This window comes from Cygnus atratus, chromosome 2, assembly GCF_013377495.2.
Source record: "Cygnus atratus isolate AKBS03 ecotype Queensland, Australia chromosome 2, CAtr_DNAZoo_HiC_assembly, whole genome shotgun sequence".
NCBI lineage: Eukaryota > Metazoa > Chordata > Aves > Anseriformes > Anatidae > Cygnus > Cygnus atratus.
In genome coordinates, this window is record NC_066363.1 from 148,321,424 (window position 1) to 148,339,527 (window position 18,104).

The 18,104-nt window shown below is 48.7% G+C and overlaps 1 protein-coding gene across 7 annotated transcripts in view; it reads left to right on the forward strand.

Annotated features, from left to right (window-relative positions):
• Positions 1-18,104, forward strand: part of ZHX2 (zinc fingers and homeoboxes 2) — a 69,183-nt gene that overhangs the window by 27,230 nt on the left and 23,849 nt on the right. For all 7 annotated transcript variants that reach the window (XM_035556263.2, XM_035556270.1, XM_035556267.2 and 4 more), the window contains one exon: positions 997-1,065. The gene's annotated coding sequence lies outside the window, so the exon portion shown is untranslated. The remainder of the gene's footprint in view (positions 1-996; positions 1,066-18,104) is intronic.

Below are 18,104 nucleotides of genomic sequence, written 5' to 3' on the forward strand. Positions count from 1 at the left end.
TGTGTAACAGCTCCTGGCCTCCCAGCTCCTCGACTAGCTCTGATATTCCTTCAGGAAATCAAATAGTGTCTTCCTTTGAAAAGAGCCAAAAAACACCTGACCTGCTGCTGGGAAGGAGCGAAAGACTCCCAGGTTATTTCTTTCTAATTTGCTGTCAGGTTTTCCAGCCAGACTTCCTCTGTCCAGATAACACGGAGAATGTGAAGTTTCGAACTGAAATTCCTCAGCTCGAGCTGAAGATGCAGGCGGTGCTGTGGGCACCGCTGAAGCGATCGATGAGCTGCTGTCTCGCGAGCAGGGTGTTTGGCTGGATGTACTGCTTTTGCAGCTGGATGTATTGCTTTTTTTTTTTTTTTTTTTTCAGCCTGGTCCTGTGACCACTTATTTTTCCCTCACCTTTTCTTCGCAGCCCCTCAGGCAGGGTGTTTCTCAGATGTGTGTATGCACACATGCACAGCTGCTACTGCCAAACCCTTCCCTGCCAGCTCTTGGGGGGGGGGGGGGGGAATATATAAAAAAATAAAGGAAGAAAAACCAAAGAAAGCAAACTTTAGCTTTAGGACCCAACAGGTGAGTCCCTTGAAGGAGAAGGGTGATGAGCCAGACACATTTTGTCGGAGCTCCCAGTAGCCAGAGCTGGTCCTGGCCCATGCCTGCAGCAGATGTGTCGTGGGTATTTCCAGTCCAACAGGGCAGGAGGGCAGGGCATCCCTCTGTGAGTGCTCCCCACTGTCATTTTGGCCTCAGAAATGTGGATTGTCTTTTTCCCAAGAGGCCCCCAAGGTATGTGGTGTTACTGAACGTGCTGGAGCACCAAACCTTCACATGATCTTGGTGGTCAGTGGACAGCACATTGCTGCAGTTCCTGTCAGTCAGCATTCCCAGGTCCCATCAAAAAAACTCATTGTGGGCAGAGAGTGGAAGGGTTGTTTGCTGTTTTGCTGTTTTCTCCCCATTTTTTTTCCTGACTTACAGAACTTTCCCCCTCTTTTGTAGGTATCTGAAGTTCTGCTCGCCTTCAGATGTAGAAGTACTGAATTCCCAGGATGTAAGAAACACAGTGCTGTGAGTAGCTGTTTTATTTCTATTTTCCTTTTAAGTGAGAACCCCAAGTTTGCTCAAACAGAAGGAAGCATAAAAAGAAAATTTAAAAAAAAAAAAAAAAGAAAAGACACTTTTAGAACTGTTTACAGCAAGCAACTCCAGTGCTTTGGAACCAGTTGTGTGTCTTTGGCACCTCTTTGCAACCCACAAAATATAGTCAGCATTGTATTACCACATAGGCTGAGTAATTATCTCGCTACAGATATGAACCACATGAATGCATTTAACTATGAATATGGTCAGCAGAATGGACCATTAGCACCATCTGAAGCTTGTTTGTTATTTTCAAGCCCTACCAGCCATTAAAAGACAAAACGTTGCTGGAGAGTTGAGGCAAGGAATTCCTCAGGAAGAAAGCCTGCGTGTTTTGAAAAGGGAGAAGAACATGGATTTGCTGTGAGGTGCTTCTTGAGTGTGTGTCTGTACAGCTTCCCAGCCCTGTCACCAGAACACAAAATGATCCAGTATCTAGCTCTTCCCTAATCTGGTCAAATAACTTCAGAGACACTTTTACACCACATGAGGTATCTGCAGGCTTGGCTCCCTCCCTTGCTCCAAAGCAGTTTGGCCAATCTCTTATGGAGTTGGACTCGATGATCCTTGTGGGTCCCTTCCAACTTGGGATATTCTATGATGATGAGTATATACACATATATTTAAGCAGCAGCCACACCATGGCTTTTTCCCCTGCATTGCCAAAGAAGCCGGGGCTGGTTTGCAGCTCCTGAGCTGGAAGAGCTGGGGCTGCGCAAGCCAAAACTTCCCGTGCCTCAGGGCAGCTCCTCCAGGCCGTGGGGGAACAGGGTTCGGATTTGAGTGTTTGGGTACCTCTGCTCCGGGCTTCACTGCTTTTCTGTAAGTTTTCCTAGCAGAGCAGCTGTACAGGGGTTGGGGTTTTTTGAGGTGTTTAAAAGCAGCCCAAATCCCATTCCATTTTTACCCTCTTCTGTGGTGATACAAATCTATGGTTACTTGGAAATCAGAATTTTGTTTCCATTTATATTTCAGTGGCATACAGCCTATTTTCTGTTACACCAACACAAATCTATTTGGGCTAGAGCAGAATAAAACCCCAAATTGAAGTCAGCCTGAAAAAAGAAAGGGCTTTGTTATGTTAAGAGGAAAGAAACCGAGTCCATCAGTGTTCGGAAAAAAGACGTGGTAAAAATTGCTAAATAAATACCTGGCAGGCATTCAGAAATTGGTAAGCAGAAACCCAGCAGTAGGGAATCCTGCTTCCAGCTTTTTGTGAAGGATACCAGCACAAAGTCCTTTACTGGGAGAAAAATGGCATGAGATTGTGATGGTGTTTTGGGTTTGTCCTCAGTAAGTTCTGTTGTCTGTAGTCTCCCTTTGAATCAAAAGTGTTTTCTCCCCACTCCTTGGTGTTTAAAGTGTCACATGAGGCCTGCTAATCAAGCTGTGGGGTTTATTTTTTTGTCCGTCACTTAGAAAACATTGCACAGAAGGGGCTCTGGCCTTGTTCTCTACAGCTGTGCTGGCTGCAGGGAGGTGGTGTAGGAGAATAAATTCAGCAGAAAGGTGCCACGTTACACGTTGTGTCTCACAAAGTATATCCATCCATTAGAAACGCTGTTCAAGCAACCTTCTCTTTGAGATGAGCGTTTCATTTTCTGTGAAGTAGGCAGCGTTAAAATTTGGCCTCTGCTCTGCAGGCACCTCTGAAGCCCTGACAAATCTGTGTCCTAATGCACCCATGCGGTGCTCGCTGCTGCAGAAGGAGTAAACACGGGGACCTGCCCGTGCTGTGCTCCAGCTCTTCAAAGGCAGCCCGCTGGTCCAAGGTGGATGCTGTCTGTCTTGTTAAGTCAAAGCAAAGCAGCGATGCAGGAGGCTCTGATATATCATGGCTGTGTTAAGAGGGTGAGAGATAAAACAGAAGAGCAGGCTGCTTGGAAGCTGCCCAGGTAACTCGTGTATGGTCTCAGATGGCTCTGAAATTATTGCAGTGAGAAGTAGTCATTTTTCAGCAGCGGAAGGAGACAGTAAATTCCCATTTACTTGTGTTCTAACGCTCTGGCATGTGAAAGGCTGCTTGACCAAAGCCAAGAAGAACTGGGCAGCGTGAGATGGCTGCAGCAGGGCAATGCCAAATGAGAAACAACACGTAGAAGGTAGAGGAGAAACCGGAGGTGGAACATCTGCTCTCTGCATTACTCTCCAGTGTTGTCCTGCAAAATGCTTCAGGAGCAGGCATTCAGCCTGGAGAGGTGCGATGGAGAGAGGGGAGAGCTGCTCTGCCGGGCAAGTTCCCCTCCATGGGGTTTTGTTCTTGTGGGAGAGAGAAGGGACCAAGCCCTGGGAGGATGGAGGGGGAGAGCTTTCTCCAGGTCAGATCCACTTGAGGAGAAGCATCAGCAGCTGTATCACAGTGGTGTGGCTGCTGTCTTATGCCAGGATGCTGTGGGGGGGACAAGGTGGTAACAGGGCAAGCTGCAACATTGGGCTGCTGAGACATGGCAGGTCTGGCAGGAGAGCACGAAGGGCAAAGAAGCACATTTTATGGACTGGGAAAGGTTGGAAAAGATAGCTTGGAAATCTTACCCATTTTCTGTCAGCACTCGCAGATGTGTAACTGTGAAGGAGATTCCTGTTGCAGGGGACCTTTCTCTGCCAGATGCGATTTGGCTGGATTTGGGGGACTTCAGGCTTTTTTTGGTGGTGGTGGGTTTTTTTGTTGTTCTTGTTTGTTTTGGTTTGGGTTGGTTTTGCTATTTGCAGCTTGAGCAATGAATTGACAAATACTTTCTATCAAAGCTCTGACAGCGGGGTGTCCTCTGAATACCAGCACTACGCACAGCGCTTAGGCACTGGATGGTGCCCTCGGCCCCCAGCCAGGAGAGGGTGAGGAGATTTCCTCCGTGTGACATCAAGTCCACCTCTGTCCTGCGGCCAGGGCAGGGAGGAGGACAGCTTTTCCCAAGTGCTCAGCACCTCCTGAGCTTCGCTAAGACCAGGGCTGATGCTGCCTGGCTTTCCAGCAGCCCCAACGTGGCTGTCCCTGAGGACCCAGTCCGGGAGGCATGAGGAAAGAGAAGAAAGCAGGTTTTGTTCCATTCTTCGTATTTTTTTGGTAGTGTCTCTTCTTCCTTTTCTTTTCCATTAAGCATGATGTCACTAATGACATCAGTCCAATAACTGCTTGCGGTTGTCATAGTCACAGCCTGTGACACCCAAACAAAGCAGCAGGAAACCAAGCTGCCCTACGAATGCTGTAATATTCACCACATTCCTTTTGATTAATAACTACGTGATTAGGTATTTAGTTTCCATTAGGAAAAAAAAAATAGAAAAGGAGTGGGGGGGCTAAAAGAACAAAATGAAGTCGCTGCGAAGGGGAAAGTTGTCCCTGACTCTGAGCCACGCAGCTGCACTTCTGCTTCTGGTTCCTCTTCCCCCAAATCAGCGTTGCCCTGGGACCTCGACGTTCGACTCCCTCCTGCAGCGATTCCCTTCAGCGATTCCTTCACGGTGACACCGTGGCACGGCTGAAGGCAATAGGGAAAGTCCCAGTGCCTTCAATGCGAGCAGCGTCCCCAGGGAAAAGCCTCCCAGGGCAGCAAGTGCCCGTTTGTTGTTTTGAATCTGTAAAATAAAGAGATTTGGGGTGAGGGGCAGAGCTGCTCTACACTTGCAAGGTTTCCCCTCTTCTTGGGAGTTTGCACAGTTGGCCTGAGGGTCGGAAGGCACCCGCTGCAGGACAAAACTCCACCAGTTTCTGAAAACCCTTGGCAGGAACAGATGGGGAGTGGATGCTCTGGTGGCACGATGAGAAATAGGGGGCTGGCGGGGAAGGGGCTGTTCCACCCCCTCACCGCCACCATCCACACTGCCCACACCAAGCCCCCCCTGGCCCTGGACACCCATGGAGACGTGCACACCCCCAGCATGGCTTCCCCAAAATCCGTGAGCTCGTGGCTCCCGTGCTTGGCCAGGGTCAGGAGCCAACCCCGCCAAGCCGGGGGCAGAGGCCGGCAGCGAGCGCTGCCCAGCTCCGGGGCCACAGGCACTGGCGGGGGGGGGGTGCTCATTATATAATAGCTGGAGGTTGATTAATATGCCGTGAGTCAGAAATGCTGGGGTATTTTAGCTTTCTCCAGTTGCCACGGCAACGTTATTTTAACAAATAGCTTTTTAATATTTAATTAAAACTCAGCTTTTGGCAAGCCGGGGTAGGAACTATTACAATCGCTACTACAAAGGGTTAGCCGTGGTTTTTGGTGGTTGATTTGTGTGGGTTTTTTTTTTTTTTTTCTTCCTTCCCCCCCTCCCAGAACTGTCAGTTTCGCAAAAAAACAGAACAAAACAAAAAAAATCACTGTAATTCATTAGTTGTGAGAAACGTGTGCGTGTTCCCAAGACACAAAGCAAATGTGATGCAAATCTGCAGTCGCACTTGACAACCGAAGGTTGTCGCTTCTTTGAATGCCCGGTGCCAAGCTGGCTCTGTCGGGACAGGGCGGTTTGATGGTGTTTATTAAGCGCTGCTTTGTCGCCAGACTTCCTCGCTCTACCTTTGCCTGCCGGGTGAGATCATGCCCGTTTTGTTTGCTTCCGTGCCAGGTTGGATGCTTTTTCCCTCGCCAGCTTGTAGAGGCTGGTGCTCGGGGCCAGACCGGGCTCTGGACCGCTTCCTGGTCTTTTTTTAGGTGAGCTCCTCCGCTCCCCGGTACTGCGGCGGAGACGAATGAACAGAGAACTCGGTCTCAAGAGGAAAATAAATATTTAACAGCTCTCTTTGTAAATACCTTTTATTTATAGAACGGTTGCAGGTTCTGCCGTGCTTGGTGAGCGGGGATGCTTTTTATGCAGGAATTCTGCCTTGAGGGACTCGGTGGATACTTAATGTCATTTGTGATATAATAATGAAATAAACGTGTCGGTCTCGTGGGATTCCCTCACAACCCCTATTTGCTGTGATTAATTCCAGTATTGCGCACTTCGTCTCCATTCTCATCTCATCGCTTAATCTCGTACTGAAATGTTATTTGGAAATAACACCTTTATTTCCTGGAGGGAGGGAGGGAGGGAGGGTGGGGAGGCTGTTCAGTGTTTTGACTTACGCAGAAGAGTCTGAAACTAGAGGTGCCTCCATCACGTATCACCGTCACGTCTCGCCAGGTCCCTCAGTTCCCAGAAGGCTGGCACAGGGCTGTTATCTTTCCCCCTTCCAAGTAGCATGGCTCATCTCTGAGACCTAAGGCGTTCCTTCCTATTTGTGCTGAAGGCATGCTATTGCAACAAAAATTGTAGTATTGCTGCTGTAGTCTTGCAAACAGTGCTTTGGGCAGGTCTTTGAAGCATTCTTCTGGGTTGCATCCCATATTTCTGTGCAGGCAGAGTGTCTAAGACTCTGTTTAAACCTCTCTGTCAGCTGATGGCCACCTCGAGGAGCCCAGAGGTGACCCTGGGTTGCGGTGGGAGCTGTAATTAGCACAGGGTCTCTCGATGGACAGTGGCAAGCAAGGGAGGTGACAGGGCTCGCAGCCACCCTGGTCAGCTGCTGGCTGCTGTGGGCTCTGGGGAGGAATGAGCTCTATATCCTACCGCTAAGGAACCACAACTTCCCTGCTGCAAGATCAAATTCGACTGGTTTTGTAGCAAGCATGGGTCTCAACATGGCTTGTAAAGCATCAGCCAGAGCCACTTTTGCTGGTGAATACAGGGAGGTCCCGCTGTGCCAGGGACAGCATGATGGGGAGCACAGTGCTGCCCAGGTGGAGGTGGCTGCAGAGGTGAGCAATGGGTGCTGGGGCCAGGAGCATGTGTGGGGAGCACGACCTGGGCTGCGAGTGATTCAGGGACTTCATGATGTTTCCAAGCATCGTGTTGTGCAGCAGGTCCAGCAAGTCCAATCTGCCCTGGAAAACAGCTTTTGAGGTGGGAAAAAATCAGTTTCTCTAGGAGGGAAGAAATAGAGAAGAGAAACTTCATTTTTGTTTGGGTAGATGTGTCATACAGAGTCTTCCTGAAAAGGCAGATGGGATTTGCACAGGGGATTAAAAGCTGTGCCGCAAACACAGACTGCAGTGGAAGAGTTCAACTGCTCCCCAGCAGAGCCTCAGCACCTGGGCCATGGGTGAGCTGCAGTGCAAGGTGCCATGTAGGTTTGCAATTTACACTAAGCTCGGACTGGCACGTCATTTTGGGAGGCACAGCATGACCTCCGGCAGACCAAAGCAAGACCAAGTGCCCTCCGTCCTTATGAAGGTTTAGTGTCTCTGCACACACTTTGTATTGCAAGTCAGTAATCTGGCCCAAATCCCCATCTAACCAACCCTGGAGTCTCTCCCCCTCCCCAAAACCCTCACTCCCCATGCTTAAAGCCAGCCCAAGGTTTGCTTCCTTTCCTCTCTGCTGGTTCTGGTTGATTTAAAACACACGCTGCTACCTTTATGTCTGCCTGGTAAGTGAGAACAACAAGGGATGGAGTAGAGAGCCAGGTAAATTGCAAGGAGGCAGGTGGGAAGTGACAAAAATCACAATAAACTTCCCCGGAGCTCCCTGCGCTCCCCAGGATGCAGTCCCCCCCACCTCAGCTGCCGTGGGAGGTTTTGGGTAGCGTTGTCTTCTCGGTGCCTGCTTGCTCCCTATGGGGTCTGCTGGAAATCAGAGGGAGCTGGCATCCCGAAGGCAGGAGCACTGAAATCTGCAAGTCTGCTTATGTATTGGAGAGCACGCCCTCGTCTCGCAGCCCGGCGCATGCAATGGAGGTGAGTATCACAGGGTTTGCATCCCAAGTAGCTGCCTGCGATGCAGCTGTGATACTTGCATGGGTGGTGTGTGTTCAGTCCCCATCTCGCTGCTTTCGGAGCTCGGGAGGAGCATCACGTACGCACCGAGCGCTGCGCTGGTGTCTGAGCTGTCTCAGTTCTCCCTGCCAGCGCTAGTCGTGGCTCAGGTGCAAACAAACCCGGCACGTTTCCTGTCTGTGCTCCTCAAAGCGTGCTCAGACCGGGCTGTAGCTGTGCGTGCTGCTCCCCGACACCCGGCCAGGCTCGCAAGGGACGGGTCCAGCCCCAGCTGGGTCTCAGGCGGGACAGTGAGCATGGGTGGGGAGGAAGAGCAAGGGCAGCACCCGGCAGCTTCTCCAGGAGGAGGCTCGAGGTCCTGAGGCATGGGGAAGTGTATTTGTCACCAAAGAGGTTGTTGGTTTTGTGTTTGGTTTTTTTTTTTTTAGCTTTGTTCTAAAATATTCTGTGGTCCCTATTCCTGGTGCAGCCTTATTCTCCGATGTTTGGCTTTTTTTTTTTCTGAAATAAAAGAGCCCTCTGAGTGACCATGGCCAGACCATTTCTCTGGTGTTCAAGGAGTGTGAGGAAGGAGCTGCTTCCTGCTCTGACCCTGCTTCTGGTGGAGCCGGGAGCGAAAGTTCAGAGGAATTCAGTGAGCCAGGATCAGCCCCTTCAAAAATATTTGGGCGGCACTAGGAGAAAGCACTTGTGAGCAGGTGAGAAGCAGCTTGCATCTGCCTGGGGTGGGGGAAGGCAGCACACCCTTGGTAAGGGCTGCTTTTGTAATGAGCACATGCCTTTTGGTGCGCGTTAGGGACAGAAACCTCAGCATCCTGCAGCTGCAGCGTAACGTGCAGCCCTGCCTCTTGCAGCCATACGTCGTGCGTGGGTCTGTTGCTGCAGAAGTTGTGCCGCTGCTCTTCCTAAGATCCAAAAGCGACTTCGTTCACTGTCTGTGAAAACCTGAGGGTGCGTTTCGTGCGTGTCACGAGGACGGCTGAGTATCTCTTTCCAGCCACGTCTGGCTGAGTAATTGTGTCACTTGGATCGACTCCTGACTGCGGCGTTACGCTTGGGCTAGTCCTGAGGTGGCGGGGAAGTCGGAGGGACGTGTGTTAAAAGTGGTGCAGAGCTAGCAGAGCCTACAGCACCTTGAATCATCTTGGTGGCTATCAGGTGGGTTTTGAGCCTGGGAAGCAGGCGGGGATGTGATGAAGGGAGAGGAGGGAGACGGTGACCTCCACAGAGCTGGGTTTCCAGGAGGGGCTTCGCTGTGCCTCCGGCGATGGCCGGGGTTTCCCACAGCCCCCTTCCTGCACAGGGTCTCAGTCAGGACTCGTCGGCCCCTCCTGCAGCCACCGTTTCGTGCCATGGCCGCGTTTGCAGATCCCCTTCTGCTTGGCTGCACGCTGCTTCTTGGCAACCCAGCTGCCCTCTCATCCTGCCTGCGCGTGATTTGATCGCTTCCTCAACCTGGTGGGTTTAATGGGAAGTCTTCACAGCATATAAAAAAAGTCCTAGTAGGCTTAGCTGGTGAATTACACCTGCAAATCGCAGCCCCTGTGAGCCTGTTTCTGACACCTCCCTTCTGCAATGTGTCTCTTACCTCCCAACCAGTGCGCTGCTGTGCCCATCAGGTCTCTGGACAGCAATAGATACCTATTAAAGATGTTGCTTCTCCTCCTAAAAACCTCACTGTGCTCTGTGGTGTATCCATAGCACTGGGCTCAGGTGTAGTGGCCTCCTTCGTGTCCACCTGAAGCACATGGCTGCAAATACAGTGACGGTAACCTCAATAGTGAGTTTTGAGTGATGGACAGCATCGACAGCACGACAGCTGTTGGAAAACCCCAGTCTGTTTTCCCAGCTCCTGATCCGAGTCTCCTTCACAACATCTGGAGCGTGGAGGTGACTTGATACCAACCTGGTCACTGAAACCCTCCGTTAAAGCGTGCTGCTTCTGTGGCGCTGGCAGACCCAGGAATTTCACAACCAGCAGTGGTTTCCCAACACAGCCATCCCTACCCACAGCATTGTTTCTGGTGCCTTGCCAATGTCTGCCCAGCAAAGTCTCCTGGCGTGTGATGATTGTTACAGTGTGCTCACGTTTTGTGTAATCAGAGCAATTGTTCAGCACCAGGCCCATTTCGAGGGAGAAAACACTTTCTTTTCTGCAGACCCATCAGTTGTTATCGATCAACTCATTTTCTTTTCCGGGCGGCTCTAACAGGGTTGGTCCCGCTGACACCATCTTGACTCCACTCCTTGTGCTCTCTGCCTTTCCTCCGACGTTCAGGCCTGAGATCTGCAGAGGGAGGATGGTCCGGGTGTGACAGGGATACTCAAAGGCTTCGAGTAACTAGCTGCGCTTTCCTTCTTAGATAATCTATTATCTAAGAAGGAAATTATCGAATCTATTTGAGTGAAGGAGCCCGTTGCCCTGTTTGCTTCAGCGAGACCATGCAGCACTTCGGTGTGTGTCCTGGCTTTTTCCCTGGCTCTTCCCCGTTTGCAGGAGCCTTGGCTGGGGTAGCAGTGCAGACCCAGACACCACCATGGTCAGCATATTTACAGCAGTGCTCTGTCAGACACCTGTATGCAATGCAGAGGACCTCAGTTTTTTTTCCAGGACGTTGAACTCCTGGGGGTCCCATCAAATGGTTTTGGAGACCTGGATCCTGGCCACATCTGAAAGTTAGTCTGTGGCTGCTTTGCAAATGCTGGATTTTAGTCCAGGTGATCAGAAGCCCAGCAGTGGGGGGCTGTGAATTCCTGGGAGTGAGTTTGGTGGTTTGGTTTCCATTATGATTTCGTCAAAAAGGATGACAGACAGCGTGGCTGATCCACGCACACTGCCAGCCTGTGGATCCTTTCTCACGGGGACTGCTGGGGGTGACTGGTGCTTCTTGGCCACTCCTTGCCCCAAAGCCTCTTTGGTAGAAGCTCGGTGCCAAATTGTTTTGTGGAAATTCAGCACAGCAGCAGTTGGATGGAGGTGAGCAGGTAGGAAATCTAGGAGGGTTTCCCCGCAGCAAGGGCTGAGGTCGCTGTGGTGGACACCTCTTGCCCTTTGCTCTCTGCAGGGCAGAAGCACCCTCACCTCTTTGCCTTCGTTGGGCCAAAAGGGGCTGAACAAAATCTGTCTGACTGCACGAGTGGAAATTTGTTGGGTTTAACCTTCAAGCAGAGTTGCCTGTGAGGAGCTATTAGCACAGACAGTAACGCTTGATGCCGCTTGTTGTTCCTGAGCCACCGATTGTAAAGCATCGAGCTTATTGCTCAAAATTACTATTTTTGTCGTGGTATAAATGGTTAGTAGAGAGTTTTGAGGAGTATGTGTTGACTCATGGGGACAGCAATATTTAGCACTTGCTTTTTTTTTTATTTTTTTTATCTTCAAAGCAGTTTACAGCTAATAATCCTCCTAACTCCTCTTCGAGGAAGGAAACAGTGTAAACTCTTTGGGGCAGGGATTGGCGCTTGTTTGTCTTTGTAGCACTGAAGTTGGGATTGGGGAAGAAGTGTTGGTCTGGGAAAACATTCTCACTATAAAAATCCTATCTAATTATCATACAGAGAAACCATTTTAGAAGAATAGCTCAAAAATGCTGGAGAAGATGTTGGGATCGGGACATCTCCAGTGCTAACAGTTAAATGGTATCCTGTCTTTCTCAAATTTATGAAAAGAAGTTTTATCTGTCTCGGGAGGTTTTCTTTTGTTGTTTAAAGTTCCATAAATCTACATGGGAGATCTTAAAATTGGAGGAGGAGCGTGTGACTAATTGAGGCATTTCTGAGTTAAGTTGTAACATGAAACATAAGAAAATAAAGGTTCTCTTGGCTGGTTGCATTAGTAGGATATATTTGAACCAGTGTGTTGCATGTCATTAAACATATGGTGAATCACATCTGACATACATGCCAAAAAGAGTCTGAGATAATGGGACCAAAATGTCATTCAGTATTCACATAACAGAGTAATTTCCTGGAATATAATCTACCGGGATTGTAAAATTAAATTTGAAAACGTATCCCCCTTTCTATCTTGCCCCTTGCAAAATAAAACCACCAGAAATCGTTAACCCCTTGTTTGTTCTTGCTGCAGCTTATGAATATTAAGTTTCCTATTGTGTCTTGAGAGCCTTTTTCTGCCCCAGCTTCGCCTGCCCAAGGGCAGAGTGTGTGCACATCCGTCAGCGCTGTCCCTGCGCGGCGCAGCCTGTGCTGGGTGTCTTCTGCTTTGTCCTTCGTGTCTGCCATCTGTGCTCTCCTGAAGCAGTGACCACTTTGGGTAACATGGCTGCTGCGTGTATTGTAATGGACATAAAAATGTGGTCTGGGTTTGTTTTGGCTTCACAGGATCTATTTGATTAAAAGGCGTTGCGTGTAGTTGTGCGTTGCGTGCAGTTGAGTGTACCATGAATCTATTCTGGCTGAAACAATGATGTTCTCCAGGGACCTTATGCATGTTAGGAGAAAGTATAGTCCAATTATTGCTAACCTGCCTTTATGCTAAACGTAATGCTAAACTGCATTAGGTAAACTTAAGAGATTGCTGAGGTTGTAGGGTAAGGTTTTCTGAAAGCCAGGCTCCAAATCTGCTCGGTCTGTCTCCAGTCTGTGTTTTAAGCGTTGACTCCAGCTCCTAGCAAACGTTCTCTGACTTCATCGGTGTTAGTCAGGCAACTCATTTACTGGGAGCTCTTACAGGCTCCAGTCTGTTTACACAGTCCTTATTGAATTAGGTTGGAAAAGCACTGTGGAATTTCAAAGAAAAGCAATGTGGATTCATGATCTTTCCTTTTTTGTAGTCTTTTTGGAGGAGGATGCCTGGGGTCTCTTTTCATCCACGTGTAGATGCAAATCACTGGTGAAAATGTAGTGGAGAAAAGTCTTTTATCAGCATTGTCTCGGCTGACGTGCTGAACCTTGGGAGCTGAAGTGGGCATGGGCAGCAGAGAGGGGACATGCATGTAGCTGAGTTCAGGAGAAGAGCAGGGTGCAGGGAGCTGACAGCAAAGCCATTCCTTAGTCATTCTCCCATTCCCTTCTCTCCGGGGCCTTTGTAGCCCCTGGCTGCTGCCTCTTCCTTTCTCTCCTCCTTTCCCCTTGTCCAACCCGAAAAAGACAGCTGAGGTGCAACCCAACGCCTGCTGTTTTCATTATTACTTACAAATCACCCTTTTTCCCCTCTGGAAAACCCTGGGCTATCATCCATGCCGTGATATACATGCATACACACACAAAGATAAACTTACAGCCCACCAGGATGAAATCTGTAGTAAAATCTTACATGTAACATCATCAAAGCTCTGGTTTAGGCAGGGCAGATGGAGCTGCCCTGCTGACCTAATGCCCATTAAAAAAAAAATAATCTGTAGCAGGTGTCAATGGGCTGCTTTCTTTTTCTTTCTTTCCCTTTCTTATCATTTCTGTGCTTTCTCTTTATAAGAACTTCAGTGCCACATTAAAGAGATTACAGGTTCTTTTCATCTTTACCTTTTTTCCCAAAATTTTATTTCTTCCCTGCAAGCCTCAGGGGTTTTTGTTGTTTTATTATTATTATTTTTTTTTTATTTTAAAGCGAGTGATTTATAGCTCTCCTACCTACTGGGAAAGATTGACCCGCTACTGAGCATCTTCAGACAGCCCTTCTTTTGGGTCACTTGGGACTGGAAGCAAACAGAGGTCTGGATTCAAAGGTGTTTCTTTCCTGGTGGTACTTACTCCCTACAAAAACAACAATGGCATGTGCTGTTCTTGTATAGTTTGATAGATATCGTGTGTGTATGTGCCTGCATGTTGAAATTGGACGTGGAGGAAAGACTTATTTTTCACTAATAGATTTCTTGCTTTAGATCTGGTAAAAAATCTCATATCATTCCTTTCCCCTCTTTCTCTCCTAGTATGCTTTTGGTGTTTTTTTTTTGCTGTGTGTGTTTTGGGGATTGTTTTTTTATGCAAGCCTCAGACTGTGCTTTGATTCTTCTGAAACATCAGCCTTGGATCCCATCTGAAGCTCCTTTTGGTGGGTTAAATGTTTTGTGGCTCTCCTCAGTTTCCTGCCCCTGTCTCTGTCTGCACGTCTGGAGCAGGAGGCAGAGGAGGGACGTCTTCCACAGCCCCAGCTTGTTGTGTGCCTGATGGGCCGCGTGGGCCATGCCCTTGCTCAGCTTTTGAAGCACTGAAAAAGTATCTTCGGGTAGTCTGGAAAAGGAGAGTTTTCAGTTCCTGCCATCTGATACCAACTCTAAATTGTTTCATCTTCAAAGGAAGAAACTTGAAGTGCCAGGGTGGCTGTTTTTCATCCTTCCTAAAGGATGAATCTGACAGCACCAAATTTCCTTGGCTGAGTCTATACTGGTCCAAAAACACCGACCTCAGCAGTCAGGCTGATTTATTCCACAAAAGGAGTAAAATCTGTCCTGTTCTTGTTTAAATTCAATTTTGAAAGAATGAGATCTGGAATTAAAAACAAATGATGAGAAGAAAACAGAGCATCCTTTTTTCACTCACCTTCCTAGATCTAATATTAAGGCTCCTCTCCTCACTCACTCACGCAACAACAGCTAAGACAAAAGTCCCATGGACATAGCCCCTGAACTCTTTTATTTAGTGCCGCCTCTTGTCATTAGAAAACAGCTAGAGATGCCATGTCTGAGCCTTGGCAAGTGACAAAAGAGGCAAGCAAAGATTTAGGTGCCAGCTCCGTTCTGCAGATGGCTCAGGTTCTGGTGACCTGCCTCCTTTTGCCTGTCCCTTCTTGGCCTGGCGTGGTTTGGGTGCAGTTAACCGATGTGAACTGGTGTGTGTTTGAAGAGGTTTGGGAACGGATTTCAGCAGCCAGATCCAATTTCTCAGCAGTGTTGTGTGCAATTGTGTGCAATTGTGTTATGTTTTGTCATATTCGCTTTATTTTAATAAGTGTTATGAGAGGACTCGTCTGTGATTGAGTGAGGATTTTCCATTACATTTCTGTAGCCTTTTCATGCTCCGTGGCTGTCGTTCCCATTTTGCAGTACCTCGCCTGGGATAACTTCTCTTTGGAGCTGAAATCTTCCAAAGGGAGAGCAGAGGCACAGCTCACCCAGTCCCGGGCCTGTGTGAGTGGGAAGCGGCTTTAAGGCTTCTTGTTTGTTCCCTCTCTCCTCTGATATTTACCCTTTAATTTACTGTTGTGAGGCCACAGGAGATACCAGGGGAATTGAATGCATCAGGTCATAGAGGGCACAATAGCTTCCCAAGGCAGGAGCACCCTCCCTCCTCAGGGACTTGGCAGTATTGCTAAAGGCCACACAGATCAGGAGCTCTGTGAGGAGTTTGTCCTGTTCCTTCTGACTGAGCTTTTTAACCCCCTTTGTGTTTTCGTGGGGGTGGAGAAGGCAAACGGCATCAGAGAGGAAGCAGGTCATAGAATCATTGAGTGGTTTGGGTTGGAAGGGACCTTAAAGATCATCTGGTTCCAACCCCCCTGCCGTGGGCCAGGACACCTCCCACCAGCCCAGGTTGCCCAAAGCCCCATCCAGCCTGGCCTTGAACACTGCCAGGGATGGGGCATCCACAATTTCTTTGGGTAGCCTCTTCAGCATCTCTTCTATGAGACAAAGAAATGATGAAGAGAAAAGGAACTTTATGAAGAAAAGATAAAAAGTAATTCAAGAATTCACCGGGGGAGAGAGGGTCCTCTTTCATGTGAGTAACATGCAGTAAGCCTTGATCTAATCCCCTGAACATCACAGAAGTCTTAAGACAGCAGTTGCTTTAGGAAATGTTTTTGACCAAGTGTTTCAGTGCCAGAAGGCAGCTGACCTGCGGGAGCTGAACCTTTTTACATAAATGCATGTTTCAACGATGCTTTTGTCAGGAAAGTTGCCTGAAGCCCATATTGGCTTTGAGAGAGAGAATGGTTTGAACACTCCTTGGAGATGTGGTTTCAGGTCTCTGCCATCCCCAGCCTTAACCGCTGGACTATTGTCTCTTCCCACCTTATTTGGATTTTGGGGTTGGGTGATTTCAGATAACAACATCAGCTCTTGCTTTTGTTCAGCTGTGGAACGTAGTTTTTCCTAAACCTCAGAAACTGTTGTGCAACTAAACTTTCACATAAAGCCTCAGGAGAAATAACCCTGGATGGCTCCAGCCTGGGTAATCGGAGCACTTAAGGTAGAGTCTTGCAGGTGATAAGATAGAGAGGGAATGCTGTTGGAAAGAAGGAAGGGGGATGAAGTCCTTTGGAATCGGCTTGAGTGTCAACTTTGGATCCTGAGCGGTTCAAAAAGGATCACAAAGGATTTGGCTACATGGCTAGATTGAAGAATATCCAAAGATGAGGCGTGCCTGGAGGTCTTAGCTCCCACAGATGTCTGGGGGTGCTGAATTTCTGAAGTATTCATTAAAGAGCTGGGGAGGGGGGGTTGTTTCAGAGGAAAAGTTGTGGTTGCGAAGGCGAGTTTGCAGGCGCAGCCCGTGTTTAATTGTGCTGCAGCAACGGCAGGTCGGTGCTAGCAGAAGACAGGGTGCAACCTCCAGTGATGCCTATCGGAGGCAGCGAGGGAGCTCACAAGCAGCCTGCTCGCAGGCTTGGCTGCCCACACCACCGGCCGTGTCCTCAGCCAAGGGACATCCCCCAGCGAGCTCCTTGCTGTGGCATGTGGAGACCATCGGGGAACATGGCCCAGTTGCCTTAATTCTGCTCCTTCCTGGTGCGGAGAACATTTTTGGGGCTGCAAAGGTAATTTTCTGTGACATTTGGAAAACAAAATACACTGAACGTGCTTTACAAAACAGGCAAACCAACCAACCTGCAAATGACCAAGTGGCTGGTTAATGGTTTGAGCCAAGGTTGCTTTCTTGGGTGTCTTAGTGGTAGGATCACCAGGCTGGACTTGGCCAGTGGAGGTTTTTAGCACACTCTTTCCCTGCCCTCCTTCATTTTGCAGCGAGGTCCATGCAGAAAAGCACACTCGGAGCTGGTGGGTTGCCATGGCAAGAGCTGCCACATCGCACGGAGCTCATAGCAGGGTTTTTGTTGGTTATTTGTTTTAAAGAGAGAGAAATTTTCACAAACGTTGTAAAACTGGGAGACGAACTAAATTAACGCAAGCTGGTCACAAAATCAGCGGTTCTTGAAATCATGCAGTTAAGAATCTTTCTTTTTTTTCTTTCTTTCCTCCCTTGGAAGGAGCGCACGTGTTTTGGCAAACAAATCCCGAATATTAGTGTCCCGCTGGATGTCGGTGACTGGTTGGTTGGAGCCTATTTTGCAGCACACAGGAAAGGGGGGAGGAGTGTTTGCTGAAGTCAGCGGGGATGAGCGCATGTTCTGGTCGCTGTGCTGCAGACCTGTTTCTGGCCATTTTCGTGCTTTTCGCGCTTCGTGGCCCTGGCAGGCAGCACCACGGATTAGTAACATACTTTGTCGGAGGAGATGTGAGTTCGAACTTCTCGCAAAACTTCGCTCTTAGCATGCATGGGCTGAGTGGAGATTATTTCTGTGCCAGCACCACACGATCCCTCTGAAATTTTGGGGTTCTTCTGGCACGGGCGCTTCATGAGCCGTTGCTTTCTGTGCTCGTTGTGCTCAGGGTTTTGCAGGATTTCCAGCTCAGTTTGGCTGGAGAGGCAGCCAAATGACAGGTTATTTCGGAAACAATGAGACTTAGCACTTCTGTCATCCCGTCCCTCCGTGCGGACGGGACCAGAGCCTGCATCCCGCACAGGGCATGGGCACAGGTTAACACTTTCCTTCTGATTTCTCTTTCGCCTTTTTTTGAAAAATTCAGCAAGAAGATAATCCATGAGACCGGCAGGCAAGGGAGAGCTTCGGGGTTTGAAGCAGGAGGGGGAGGTGGGCTGGGAAAGAGCACGAATCATAGAAAATAAGGAGAAAACTGAAGTAATGAGGTTTATGGGATGTTACAAACTCAAGCTCAGGTCTTGCTTTTCTTCTGTTGACCTAGATAGCAGCAAGAGTAGCCGCCTTCTGAGTTGATTCCTATTTTCGTGCTTCTGCCTTCGTATGGCTTCTTTGCGTTGCATTCTGATGTCGTCTCGTTTGGAGAATAGTGATTAGATTTTTTTGCTTTTGGGGGAGAATCAATTATGTATAAGAAAGTACTTGAAAATCATTCCTTCGGATACTTTTTAATGGAGCGAAATTGCTCAATGGAAGATTTCTGACATACCAAAAGGCAACGTGAAATAACTGATTGACCTTGTAAGAGGCAACTAAGACATGTTCCCCTA